The sequence below is a fragment of the Triticum aestivum genome, chromosome 3A (genome assembly GCF_018294505.1).
Source record: "Triticum aestivum cultivar Chinese Spring chromosome 3A, IWGSC CS RefSeq v2.1, whole genome shotgun sequence".
Classification (NCBI taxonomy): Eukaryota; Viridiplantae; Streptophyta; class Magnoliopsida; order Poales; family Poaceae; genus Triticum; species Triticum aestivum.
Window position 1 is genome coordinate 274,337,205 of NC_057800.1, and position 15,091 is coordinate 274,352,295.

Here is a 15,091-nt window from a genome sequence, read left to right on the forward strand (position 1 = left end):
GTTTGCTTAATTACTGTTGCAGAAGAGAACACCGCCCCCTCCGATGGGTTCTATGTAGATCTCGACGTTGACGAGTGACTTGCCACCCAGGTGGTGATCCTGAGCCAAGAAGGTCCTTGTAGATAGACAGGCTTCATCAAGCCTTCTTGCTTTCTAGTTGTCTGTACGCAGACAAGTTTGCTTCCGCATGTGCTTGTAAGTTTGTATGACTTGAGTGTTGGGTCGTGTGACCCCTACCTGTATGAACATATTATGTATGGCTCTTTGGAGCCTTCTAAATAAATTACTTGAGTTGTAGAGTTTTGTTCTGATGCCATGTTGTATTTGCACATATCGAGCATAGTGTGTGTATGATTTGAAATGCTTGGTATGTGTGGGATCCGACAACCTAGTTGTCTATCCTTGGTAGCCTCTCTTATGGGGAAATGTAGTCTAGTGCTTCCACTGAGCCATGGTAGTCTGCTACAGCCCTGTCAGGACCCCGACTCAATGTCACATCGATCTAGCCTGTAACACCTCATATCACTTTGTGGCCTCACGCACGGTATTCCCACGGGTGTCGCCTTACCTTTGCCCGGGACCGTTTGCGCCTTTTGGCTCACGTATATGATGATGTCGCTAGCATCCATATGATAAGGAGCCCGGGCTGACATGACTAGTCGTAAACCCAAAGTGGCACAGACTTACAGGGACAGGCATCCATGACCAACATCGAACGTGTCGGTCATCAGCAAGTGGGTTCGGGCTGTAGCACTGGGCTAGCAGGACTCCGGTAAACCGGGCTGTAGCGGGCTAACAGGGCCCCGGTACTCAATGCGTGACATTTCCCCGAAGGGATAGACACAGGAACGAAGAAGGACACATGCCGGCCAGCCTAAGTGTTCCGGAGCAGTAGCAAGCTACCATGGCTCAATGGAAACACTAGGAGACATTTCCCAGTAAGAGAGGCTACTAAAGATAAACAACTAGATAGTCAGATCCCACACATACCAAGCATTTCAATCATACACACAATATGCTCGATATGTGCAAATACAACAAGGCATCACAACATGACTCTACAACACAAGTACTTTATTTAAAGGCTCAGAGAGCCATACATAACATACATACAAGTACGGGTCACACGACCCACATTCAAGTCATACAGTCATACAAACTAGCAGCGGAAGTAACTTGTCTGAGTACAGACAACTAGTAAAATAAAAGAGGCTTGGAAAGCCTAGTTATACTACGTGGACCTTCACAAGCTCATGATTACCACCTGGGCCTTAGTCTACTCGTCGATGTCAACGTCTACGAAGAACCCATCAGAAGGGGTTGCAGCGCCTTCTGTAAAATGTAAATTATAGCAACATGAGTACAAAGGTACCCAGCAAGACATACGTCAGATCCTACATACATGCACATTATCAAGAAGGGTTGGTGGAGTTATTGCAGCAAGCCAGCTTTGACTCTTGGCTAAGCTATCCTACGAGACTCCAACTTGAAATGGTTTTGCGCACATGAGTCCACTACTCACCACTTCAATACACCACCGAGGATCCACCTCCGTCATCCTACGGAAGAGCCATCCTCGGCACTCACGCTTATCTTGAGATTTTTAGTAGTATCCATTCACTTGTCTATGAACTGTATAAGCAACCAAGTAGTCCTTTACCGCGGACGCGGCTATTCGAATAGATCATGTTAACCCTGCAGGGGTGTACTTCTTCATACATGTTTCTACCACTTAGCGTCTGCACACGACATGTGCTCGGCAGACTTCAAGCGAAAGCCGACGTGGGTGTAGACCACGACCTACCTAAACACCTAAGTCTCTAGTCCAGGTTTATCGCCTATCCAGGTTCGATCCGCAGGGAGTCCGGCCGAGGTTTCCCATACGGCCCCGAACGATTTGTACAGGGTTCCCGAGATACCTAACGGGTATTCGATACACCGTGCCACGTACCTACCGCATCACATCCCACCCCGCGGGTCAGCGCTGTCCACGGCCTCCAGTAAGCTACAAACACCAAAAACTACTTGCAACTCCTGGACAGAGGACTAGGGTGAATAAGAAGTCGAGCGGGGTCATATTTCAGGGCCCAATGCATGGTAGTAGCTGAATCTTAAATCACGCATACAGATCTCAGTTCTTAAGGTCGGCTTCAATGAAACAACCCACCATGTACTCCTACATGGCCTCTCATCGATACCTTTACCAAATCGTGTTCATCACATCACTCTCATTACCGACATGATCATTTCACTCTAGCTCATCACCCAGATGAACCAGACCTGACACGACTCTAAGCGTAGCAGGCATAGCAAGGTAGGAACAACACATACATATGGCTCAATCAATTCCTACACATGCTAGTGGGTTTCATCTAATTACTGTGGCAATGACAGGTCATGCAGAGGAAATGGGTTCAACTACCGTAGCACACAGCAGTTTGAAACGCGTTGTCTTAATGTAGTAAAAGAGAGCAAGAGCGAGAACATGGGATTGTATCGATATGATCAAATGGTTGGTTGCTTGCCTGATGGATCGATGCACGTATACGGTTCTTCGCTAGGGTAATCACGGTACTCCTCGGAGGCAGAACCTGCCGCAAAGAACACTGATACACAACCATCACCAAACAATGTGCGAGAATATGATGCATGCATGAAACATGGCAATATGAGTGTGTTGGGCTAATACAACTAAAACCAGATGGGTCTGAATAAATTTGAACCAAAGATTCAAATTTCAAACTCATAAATGGCCCTTTAAAGTGTTTTATCTTGTTCTGCACTAAACCTCAATTTAGTTTGTTTAAACATGCATGAAACTAGTACAAATGGATAGATTGGATTTTTCTGATCATTTTTCATATATAATTTGTTTGATTTGGAGCTACGGTTGAATTTATATGAATTTTTGAAGTTTGCAACAATTTCTGGAATTTATAAATCATTTTAGATTTATTTTAATTTCAGAAAAGGTTTATTGCATCAGCATGAGGTCATGCTGACCTCAGCAAGTCAACAGACCCGGTCCAGGTCAAACCTGACGCGTGGGTCCAGGGTGTCAGTGGATAATTAACTAATTTAATTTAGTTTAAACTAATTTGGATAATTAGCAGAAGGGGGCCCCACCTGTCATTGACTCAACAGAGTCAACCAGGGCCCACCGGTGGTCAAAGTCAAAATGGCTGCACCGACGTTTAGCCGCCGGCGAGCCCGACACGGCGGCGGAAGTGGTTTTGGCCGTTCCGGCCACCAAATGGGTCGCGGAGGGCATCGGGGTGGAGCTGAGGACGAGCCGCGGCTCTTGGTGGAGTCAGTTGGGGTCGGGGTGGCCGAAGTTGGCGCCGGCGACGACCTAGGATGTCACCGGAGTTCGGGTGAAGGCAAACTCAGGGCTAGGGTGTGCGGTGAGGTGCGGGGAGTGCACGGTTGGACTCAACGCAGCGTGGTGAGTGCGTTGGACACCGTGAGGTGGCCGGAGGATGGCCGGGAGCACGTCGGCGACGAGATCCGCGGCGGTGCGTGCGGGTGATCTTCGTGCGGTGGCTACACGGCTCGAGGGCGAGAGAGAAAGGGTAGGAGGGGTAGCTAGGCTCACAGAGCACCCGTAGAGGCCACCGGTGGGGTCAGGGACGAGCTGATGCGGCGACGGCGTTGAAGGGGATCTCCGGCGACGGCGAACTCGGGCGAGGTCGGTGCGGTGGACTCGGGCCTCACGAGCACGCGGGGCTCGGTTAGCTCGACGAAGTGGACGGCGGCGGAGCTCCTGGACACCATGAAACGGAGCACGGGCGGCGGGGAGCGCGGCTACGACGATGGAGCGGCGGCGGTGGCGTCGGCCATGGCTGGGGAGTGCGAGGGGGAGGAGCTGGAGAGGAGAGGGGGCATCTGGGGGGTTCGGGGGAGAGAGAGGGGTCAATCCACGACGTTAGCCGGGCGAGTGGAGCGGCGAGGCGGCGAGTAGGTGCGTGGCACCCATGCGGTGCTCGCCGTCGAGCACCTTGCCTGCCTGCCTGGCCGGGCAAGCAGCTCGCTGGCGCGGTGCTGGGCTGGGCCGGCAGGCGGGCCAGGTTGCAGGCGCCAGGTAAGTCCTTCCTTTCTGTTTTTTTTCTATTTTTCTGCAACTTTGTTGAGTTTTTAAAAATACCTAGGCAACTCCTAAAATCACCAAACTGCTCCTGGTCCAAAGTTGGAATATTTCCAACATGAAACATTTCAGTTTAGGAATATTTGAGCATTTGAAATATTTTATATAATTTTAAATGCCCAAATTCAAATACTTATCATTTAATTCAAAGACCCTAAGATGACCTAGGAAATTGTGCATCGCTTTTGGCAGAGGTTCTGAACCAAGACAAAAATGATGGACATTTTAGAAGGGCATTTCAGGTTCATTGAAAAAGTTTTTAGTAAACCCTAGTTGGTTTCAGAGGGGGCTGGGGGTTCTGACATCCCCATTTCAAGTTTCTGATGAAAGGATAGACATGATGCAACACTCTAATGCATGAACTAGCTAGGGTGTGACAAGCCCGGTTTACCGTAGTCCTGCTAGCCCAGTTACTACTGCTCCGGAACACTTAGACTGGCCGACATGTGATCCACTTCATTCCTGTGTCTGTCCCTTCAGGGAAATGTCACGCAGTTCCCAGAGTCCTGCTAGCCTGCTACAGCCCGGGTTCCCGGAGTCCTGTTAGCCCAGTTGCTACAGCCCGGATTCACACGCTGATGACCGATACATTCGATGTTGGTTCATGTATGCTTGTCCCTGTAAGTTAGTGCCACTTTGGGTTCACGACTAGTCATGTCGGCCCGGGTTCTTTGTCATATGGATGCTAGCGATACTATCATATACGTGAGCCAAAAGGCACAAACGGTCCCGGGCCAGGTAAGGCGACACCCGTGGGAATACCGTGCGTGAGGCCGCAAAGTGATATGATGTGTTACATGCTAGATCAGTGTGGCTTAGAATCGGTGTCCTGACACTAGCCATGCACTAAATTACTCTAGAGTAGAGTGACGGTAGACTACCCCGATTGAAGCGCCGCAGTAATGCCCAATAAGCCGTCAAATCACAAAATCCCCTTGTCGGTGTCAAAACCGGCGTATCTCGGGTAGGGGGTCCCGAATTGTGCGTCTAGGCCTGATGGTAACAGGAGACAAGGGACACGAAGTTTTACCCAGGTTCGGGCCCTCTCGATGGAGGTAAAACCCTACGTCCTGCTTGATTAATATTGATGATATGGGTAGTACAAGAGTAGATCTACCACGAGATCGAGGAGGCTAAACCCTAGAAGCTAGCCTATGGTATGATTGTTGATGTGTATGTTGTCCTACGGACTAAAACCCTCCGGTTTATATAGACACCGGGTAGGGTTAGGGTTACATTGAGTTGGTTACAATGGTAGGAGATCTGCATATCTGTATCGCCAAGCTTGCCTTCCACGCCAAGGAAAGTTCCTTCCGGACGCGGGACGGAGTCTTCAATCTTGTATCTTCATAGTCCAGGAGTCCGGCTGAAGGTATAGTCTGGCCATCCGGACACCCCCTAATCCAGGACTCCCTCAGTAGCCCCTTAACCAGGCTTCAATGACGACGAGTTCGACACGCATATTGTCTTCGGCATTGCAAGGCGGGTTCCTCCTCCAAGTACTTCATAGAAGATTTTGAACACAAAGATAGTGTCCGGCTCTGAAAAATAAGTTTCCACATATTGCCATAGGGAGAATAATATTTACACAAATCTAATCTGCTGACGTATTCCGTAGTGTGACATCACACCACGGCCAAGCTTTTATTCGAACCATTTTACTGTCCCATCTCAGCGCGTTATGCAAGGCGGTTTCCTTGGCACATCTTGTTAAAGCAGAGATCGTGTCCCCCTTATTCCGGGATTCTCATCAATACGGGCGTGGGTAACCCAACCGCTTCTAGGACTCCTAGATTGTAGGCAAGTCCAAACGGACACGGAGAGGATGCTTGATATTCACCCTCTTTATAAAGGGGACAAGGCTTTTATTTTTCCCTCCCGTGCTCAATCGAATCCTTCCCCCACCTCAAGCTCAAATGCCCAAAGTTCAGGTCAGGCGCCCCGAACCTTCAGTCATGTCCGGATCTAGCCTTCAAGGCCGATGGATGCCTTCCACCGTCATGGAAGAAGAAATCAAGAAGTTGAGGGAGGCCAGATATCTGACCGCCGAGATTTTGCATCGGCTGCCTCCCCGAGGGCAGTCTGTCCCCACCCCCGAATCTAACGAGAACGTCTTGTTCGTTTCCCACTTCCTCCGAGGCCTAGTCCTTGCCCTGGATCCTTTCGTCAGGGGTTTTATGTTTTACTACGGGCTAGATTTTCATGATCTAGCTCCGGACTCCTTTCTTCATATCACGACATTTATTATCGTGTGCGAGGCCTTCCTCCGGGTTACCCCTCACTTTGGCCTATGGCTCAAGACCTTTGAAGTGAAGCCAAAGTTGGTTGAGGGGGAGCATGCAGCGTGTGGAGGTGCCTCAATACGCAAGATGACGGGAGCTCCATGGCCCAAAGGTTCCATCCCAGAGGTGTTTGAATTGTGGCAACAGGAGTGGTTCTACATCACGACTTCTAGAAGTACCAAGTGGGCGGCCCCCCTGTTTTCTGCTTGGGCCCCCCACCATAACTGGTGTCATGGATCAGCAGAGGTCTGAGCTGGGGGCCAGCCAAGGACGTGCCTATACTGCAAGGCCGCATTCGAGATCTCTTTAATGGAGATTTTAGTTTGGTTGTGGTGATACAGGTTATGCTGGTTCGTCAAGTCCAGCCTTGCAAACGCCGGCCTCTTCGTCTGTGGGAGTTCAATCCTGAGGGACCGCGTGCCATTCAAAATTTTCTCGGCCTGACGCACGAGGAGATGTACAAATCATTCTTCGGACCTCAGACAGAGTGTCCGGAAATCACCGAGGACGTGGGCCTGAGTAGCAACCGCACCGCCGAACAGGTAAGGCATCTTCCGGCCGAACATACTTTCTCTACTTTCTTACGAAGTTATCTTTGAGAGTTCGCTTTTTGACCAGGACTGGCTAACAAAGGCGAAGTTGATTCGGTGTTCGGCCCCCCTCCCTGAGGGTTTGGAAAATCCGGTATTGGAAAAGATGCTCCGGACCGCACCTTGCCCGGAGCCCTTGAAGGAAGATACTGTGGAGGATAATGCGGGCGGACGCGGGCCCCCAATGTTGCTCATTCTAGCCGAGGGAGCGAGCGTCTCCATGAGGGAAGGCGACCAGAAGAGGAAAAGGACTGCGCCCGGGGATTCGGAAGCCGAAGCTTCCAAATGGGAGAAGAAGTCTCCCACAGAGGGTCCAACCTTGGGGGGCGTTGTTGCCGCACAAAGTCCGCGGGGGGATCAATCCTCCCACGAGTCGTAAGTGACCCGAAATACCTTTGATAGTACAGATATGCCATCTTTTTCTCCTGAGAAGATAACCACCGCATATATTTTCGCAGTTCGGGCCTTAGCCCCTCTCAAATGAGCTCATCTTTGGGGGATCTTCTTCCAGAGATGATGGAGAGCGAAACGCCTCCTCCAGACTCCTTTGCTCCGGAAGCGGGAGACCCTGAAGTGTTGTCGCGGAGGGCCTCTCCGAGTCCGGTGAGGCCAGAAGATAATCCCGTTGACCCCCGAAGCTCCCAATGTCCGGCTCCCGAAGAGAGCAGACAAAAGAGTCCGGCACCATCTAGTGTGCGATTGGATGTTCTGAGGGAGTTGGTGGGGCGAGCGGCCATCTCAGATGAACACCGTGTGCTGATGAATACGGTGATGGAGAGAATATCGTCCGCCGAAAGCGGATTGCATGAAGTTTTCATGAGTCTACTGATAGGCTTTGAGGTACGTAAAAGAATGTATGATAGTCCTGCACATGCTAGGTGTGCCCTGTGTAGATAGTAGCCCCTGAGACTCTGGTTGTCGTCGGAAACGGCGACGAACAGAGGATCATATTCCCAGGTAATAACCATACCTCCTCTATGTGCATGTGATGGAAGCTCCGGTGGCTATCCGGACTAGCGAGTTTGCCCATTTAGAACGGCAGTTGGATGCGGCAGACGCCGACATCGAGCTTGTTAACAAAAGGCTTGACGAGGCACAGGGTAAGTGTCAATATCTGGTAAACGCCACATAGGAAGAGCAGCATGATGCCAGTATCTTAAATATGTTGTGAGTGCAGATGGAGCTGCCACTATTGAAGCCTTGCGGGCAGAACTTGCCCGAGCCAAGGAACAAGCGAGGTTAGGTAATGCGGCTGCTGTGAAGGCGGCCGAAGAGTTGCAAGCCGAGAAGGCCGCGCATGGCGAGACCCGAGACAAGATGTCCAAGATGGCTGTGGAATTAAAAGCCGCTGCCGACCGTTGCCGGGTTCTCGAAAAGGAAAACCAAGTGAAGACATCGGACCTTGAGAACGCTGCTGCGACGAAAAAGGATCTCCGCTCTGCTATGAGGGCAAAGAAGGAGGAGCTGCGGGAAGCCGGGGATATTGTAGCTGGGAAATCCTTTATGTTGCGGAGGAAATTCGGAGATCCACGGTATGCCCCTCTGGATCGGCTGTGGAGTTCGGAGGATGTGTATATGGATTTGGCGGCGAGTGCTGCAGATGCGGCCAAGTACTTCCAGGGTCAGACAGACCATGGAGTAGACCAGCTGTTTTGGAGACAATTCCATTCTCCCGAGCGTCCACTTTCATTGACTGACCAATTAGCCAAATGGCCCCAACTAAACAGGTTGTCCGGACTCTCTATGAGGTCTGTTGTGGATCAGTTGTGGCCGGGAAGGTCAAAACCGAACAACTACTTCAGCTTGGTGCAGTAGTTCCTTGACGTGGTGCCGCGCATTAATGCGATGAAGAGGTCGGCGTGCATAGAGGGCGCACGGATGGCCTTTGCCCGTGTTAAGGCATACTGGGCGGAGATGGATGCTACCAATGTTGCAGCGTGGGATTCGGCTATAGGTCGAAAGGCTGCTGAGTACTATTTTGAAGAAGTTCTTGAGGGTGCCCGTTTGATAGAGACCCAGTGCTCAAAAAATATTATGTTTGAGTGAGATGTAATCTCATTGTAAGCGAAATGCTTTTATAAATTTTTATAAGGCTATTTTGATACTTTTGCCTGAAAGTAATATAATGCCTCCTGGGCGGCCGTTTATGTATACATGTGTATAACCTGTAAGATTGCAATCGTTGGCTTCAGCCCCCACGCATATAATGCGGAGGTGCTCGCAAAAACACGCATTCACACTTAACCCAACGTCTTGGTCCTATTAAGGAGGTGATAGCGGAGCGAGCGAGGCAACCGGACTATAATGCTTTAGCACTTTCACTTAGCCATAGGAGTTTGATAGTGGGGCTACTAGATAGCCCCTGGTGGCTCCGTACTCTCCCGGTTCCGGGGTGCGTACATGCATGGCCGGAAAATGGCCCTTCGTTAAGGCAGAGGAATTCTAACATTCCCACAGGTCCTCGAGTGGTTGACCAGTCTCACGCTATATCATGACAGTCAGTTTTTGGCTTTCTCTACTGAGGTGCTCGTCCGGATGAACCAGGGCACAATCGCAGTAGTTCTCGTGGTGCTACCTTAGCCGGTAAAGCGGAACTAAGGCACCAAAACACAGGAGCCGGGCAAACCCAACATTTGACCAAAGACAATGATTCGGAGCTGATGCATATAAGGCCAAACTCGCGATGCCGAACACTCCCTAAGGTATTCGGTCTTTGTGGTATAAATCGGGCCTAAATAATGGCCTTTGTAAGAAGCCCCTTGTGTCCAGGTATGCGCATTGTTCTGGCATGGCCACATGCCAAGACGTCAGCATCCTTCTCAACGGTGGATATGTATCAACAAGAGATAGTAAAAAAGGTTTACGCAGGGTCTTAATCTAAAAAGAATCCTTGGAGCGGGTCCCTGCTGCACATCTGCGCCTGTGTCTCCGTTGTGCCGTATCCTGGGCGGGTGTAGCACGATGATCGTCTGTAAAAGAGAGGAAGTTAAGTGAAAAGGTTGTCATGCAAAAAGATAGTTTTTAAAGAAACCATGTGTAATTCAAGATGATAAGAAATTGCCACTTGTCTGCGCGCGTTGAGCCCCTTGTATTAACAAATAGGGGTGTGGCCACTTATTTCCGTATAAATAGCGGCGCCGGACTTGATTAGTTGTATCTAAGGTCTTGACGACCTATTGGATGCTTTCGTTTGTCCGGGCGCCTTTAGTGTGTGGCGGCCAAGGCAGCCTCACTCTCTTCGGCGCACACAGATCGCTTGATATTTCCGTGCACTGTAATGATGCCATGTGGACCGGGCATCTTGAGCGTGAGGGAGGCATAGTGTGGTATTGCATTAAAGCGAGCGAAAGCTTCGCGTCCGAGCAGTGCTTGATAGCCACTTTGAAATGGAGCGATGTGGAAAGTTTAAATGCTCGCGTCGGAAGTTATCGGGGGAGCTGAATATAACTTGTAGTAAGAGGGAGCCCGTACAACGAGCCCCTAGGCCTGGCGTTACTCCTCTAAAGGTATTATTGCTATGGTGAATTTGTGTTGGGTCTAACCCCATCCTGCAGATTGTATCCTGATATATTAGGTTTAGGCTACTGCCACCGTCCATCAAGACCCTTGTGAAGTGATATCCGCCAATTACTGGGTCTAATACCAGGGTAGCCCATCCTGCGTGTCGGATACTTGCTGAGTAATCGCGATGGTCGAAAGTGATCGGTTGATATGACCAGTGGCAGGACTTCGTAGTGATAGGCACTTGGGTATACTTTCCTGGGAGTGCCGTATTGTTTTTTCCCTTGATTATGTGTAACACATTTACTGTTTTGACTTCTGGTGGAAATTTCTTTTGTTCCACCGTGTCTTGCTTGGGAGGCTCATCCTCGTCTTCACTTGGTGTATCCTCCCCCTTATGTACGGCGTTGATCTTGCTGGACTGCTTGAAGACCCAACATTCTCTGTGGGTATGATTAGTAGGTTTACCAGGGGTACTATGGATCTGACATACTTGGTCCAGAATTTTGTTGAGGCTGGACAGTTCATCCCTGGTGCCTTTAGGCGGCTTTTCACCTGGCCGAGAGCTTTTGAATCCGGCATTTACTCCTGTGCCCTTTGTGCTGTCTTCTTTATTCCGGCGTTTGTTATTGCTGTTGCACCATAATTTCCCGTTTCCATCTCTAACTTCAGATGTACTGGGGTCGCTGGTGGTGCATTTGGCTAGCCAGCTGTCCTCCCCCGCGCAAAAGCGGGTCATGAGGTTTGTTAATGCGGCCATCGTTCTCGGCTTATTTTGGCCGAGGTGTCTGGCGAGCCATTCATCACGGACACTATGATTGAAAGCTGCTAAGGCTTCGGCGTACGGACAGTCGACAATCTGGTTCTTTTTAGTAAGAAACCTGTTCCAAAGCTTTCGGGCTGACTCTCCGGGCTGTTGAGTTATATGACTCAAATCGTCCGCATCCGGAGGTCGGACATAAGCCCTTTGAAAATTTGCCCGAAAGGCATCTTCGAGCTCTTCCCAACTTCTGATGGAGCTTTCGGGGAGTACTTTGAGCCAGTGACGAGCTGGCCCTTTGAGCTTGAGGGGTAGGTACTTGATGGCGTGTAGATCATCTCCTCAAGCCATATGGATATGAAGGATGTAGTCCTCAATCCAGACCCCAGGGTCTGTTGTTCCGTCGTATGCCTCTATGTTTACGGGCTTGAATCCTTCTGGAAATTCGTGGTCCAGCACCTCATCTGTGAAACATAGGGGGTGTGCGGCACCCCTGTAGCTGGGTGTACTGCGTTGTTCGGATGTTTGTTGTATTGCATTGTATGCTGGGGCGCGCTTGCGTGGTCCATAGATGGATCTTGTTACACCATCCTTTGGGTGCGAGCCCTCGCATTGGTTGTGTGTTGTATGGTGAGCGGCGTTGTATGCCGCTCTGTATTGGTAGAGGGGTCGTCTGTCCGACTAGGTGGCTGCTTCGATATTTGGTTGTGGGGGTTCTGAGGCCTCATCATTGAATTCGGGTAGCAGCTTCCGCTTCGGGTAGCTCTTGAAGGGGCGATTCTCGCCGTACCTTGCTGCAGCAGCTGAGTATTTTACTCCATCTGAATTGGAGTGTGTCTTGCGCGGCCTTGAGCCTTTGCTTCTGCTTTTTCAGGCTCCTCGCGGTGGCAACAAGCCTTTTACAGGCAGTCTGTTGCTCCGGGTGTCTGTCCGACGTTATGTCGTCCGGACCATTATCCTTGACAGGATTTGTTTGTTCCGTTTGATTATCTGGATTGCCGTTGTCCGGCAGTGGTTCGCCCTGCTCTAGCGCTGGGTCTGTGTGATCGCTATTTCTGTTGAGGCGGGATTTGGGGCGGCCCTTGCGTCGCTGCTTTGACTGCTTTTCGAGGGAACAAGCCTTTGATGCGTCCTTCCGCTCCTCGTCGCCATCTTTTGGTGCGTCCACCTTGTATACGTCATATGACGCGGTGGCGTTCCAGGGCCCAATAGGCGCTGGTTCTTCATCGTCTCCTTCATCGGCGTCCATACCGTCGATGTCTCCGGAGTCGAAGTCGAGCATGTCGATTAAATCGTCGACAGTGGATACAAAGTGGGTGGTGGGTGGGCTTTCAATTTCTTCATCGTCCGCATCCCAATCTCGCTGACCATAGTCCCACCAGGGCTCTCCTGATAAAGGGAGAGACTTCAATGACTTCAGGATATCGCCCAAAGGCGAGTGCTGAAAGATGTCCGCGGTAGTGAACTCCATAATCGGCGCCCAATCGGATTCGATTGGCAGGGGCGTGGAGGTTTCGGAGTCCGGAGAGGAGTCCGGCTCCTTGGAGTCACGAGTCTCGCAAAGTATGGGGCTGGTGTTCGGCTCAATCGCCGTTGGGGTCGCAGCCCCCGGGGTGGCGTCCAACCGCCCGTCCTCGGTCGGCGCAGTTTGCTCTGAATTAAGGGTCGGAGCCGATGTGGGTGCGGCCTCCAGGGCACCATTCGGCGGCAGAGCTAGATCATGCTCGTCATGACAGTGCGGCGCGCTCGGCACTGGCTCAAATCCGTCGAAGATCAAGTCCCCACAGATGTCAGCCGTGTATTTTAAACTTCCAAATCTGACCTGACGGTCAGGGGCATAGCTTTCGATCTGCTCCAGACGACCAAGCGAATTGGCCCGCAGTGCGAAGCCGCCGAAGACGAAGATCTGTCCGGGGAGGAAGGTCTCACCCTGGACTGCATCGCTATCATTGATCGTAGGAGCCATCGAGCCTGACGGCGATGACACAGAGGAACTCTCAATGAAAGCACCAATGTCGGTGTCAAAACAGGCGGATCTCGGGTAGGGGGTCCTGAACTGTGCGCCTAGGCCGGATGGTAACAGGAGACAAGGGACACGAAGTTTTACCCAGGTTCGGGCCCTCTCGATGGTGGTAAAACCCTACGTCCTGCTTGATTAATATTGATGATATGGGTAGTACAAGAGTAGATCTACCACGAGATCGAGGAGGCTAAAGCCTAGAAGCTAGCCTATGGTATGATTGTTGATGTGTATGTTGTCCTAGGGACTAAAACCCTCTGGTTTATATAGACACCGGGTAGGGTTAGGGTTACATAGAGTCGGTTACAATGGTAGGAGATCCGCATATCCATATCGCCAAGCTTGCCTTCCACGCCAAGGAAAGTCCCTTCCGGACGCGGGACGGAGTCTTCAATCTTATATATTCATAGTCCAGGAGTCCGGCTGAAGGTATAGTCCGGCCATCCGGACACCCCCTAATCCAGGACTCCCTCACCCCTCCTTTCCAGCAGTAAGTTGGACGGACGAAGCAACCATCATTTCACTCTTCTCTCTCAGCTTCCTCTCTACCCAGCTCGCTTCTCCCTCATCTTGTTCCTCATTTCTTCAAGAAAACCCTGACCTGCTTCTGCCACTGTTCTTCTCTCCCAAAGAAGGAAAGGTGAGCGCATCAATGGTGTTGATTCTGGCCAAGGCCCAGTCTTGCAACCCCGAGACTGATCCTATAACTCCCTCTCTGTAACACCCATGATGCGGCTATATCTCCCACGTATCGGAGCACGACTTAGAGGCATAACCGCATTGTAGGCATGTCGCAAGAGGGGTAATCTTTACACATCCCATGTACTGAATAAGAAAGGGATAAAGAGTTGGCTTACAATCGCCACTTCACACAATACATAAATACAACATTACATCATCCAGAATACAATCAAGGTCCGACTACGGAACCAAAATAAAAGAAGACCACCCCTAATGCAACAGATCCCCGATCGCCCCAACTGGGCTCCACTACTGATCAACTGGAAACGAAGCAACACAACGAACATGGTCTTCATCGAGCCCCCACTTGAGATCAACGACGTCATCTGCACTGGTATCATCGGCACCTGCAACTGTTTGGAAGTATCTGTGAGCCACGAGGACTCAGCAATCTCACACCCTCGCGATCAAGACTATTTAAGCTTCTGGGTAGGAAAAGGTAGTGAGGTGGAGCTACAGCAAGCACTAAGCATATATGGTGGCTAACTTACGCAAATGAGAGCGAGAAGTGAAGCAAAGCACGGTCGTGAACTAGAAATGATCAAGAAGTGATCATGAAACTACTTACGTCAAACATAACACAAGAACCGTGTTCACTTCCCGGACTCCGCCGAAAAGAGACCATCACGACTACACACGCGGTTGATGCATTTTAATTAAGTTAAGTGTCAAGTTCTCTACAACCGGACATTAACAAATTCCCATCTGCCCATAACCACGGGCACGGCTTTCAAAACTTCAAAACCCTGCATGGGTGTCCCAAGTTCAAAACCCTGCACGGTCAATGAAGGATGTTCCTTCTCCCAGGACGACCCGATCAGACTTGGAATCCCGGTTACAAGACATTTCGACAATGGTAAAACAAGACCAGAAAAGCCACCCGAATGTGCCAACAAATCCCGATAGGAGCTGCACATATCTCGTTCTCAGGGCACACCGGATGGACAAGACGTCGGGTTGGCATAGACCCTGGTTGCCCAGGGGGCACCGGACATCGCCCAGTTTGGACCAACACTTAGAGAAGCACTAGCCCGGGGGGGTTAAAATAAAGAT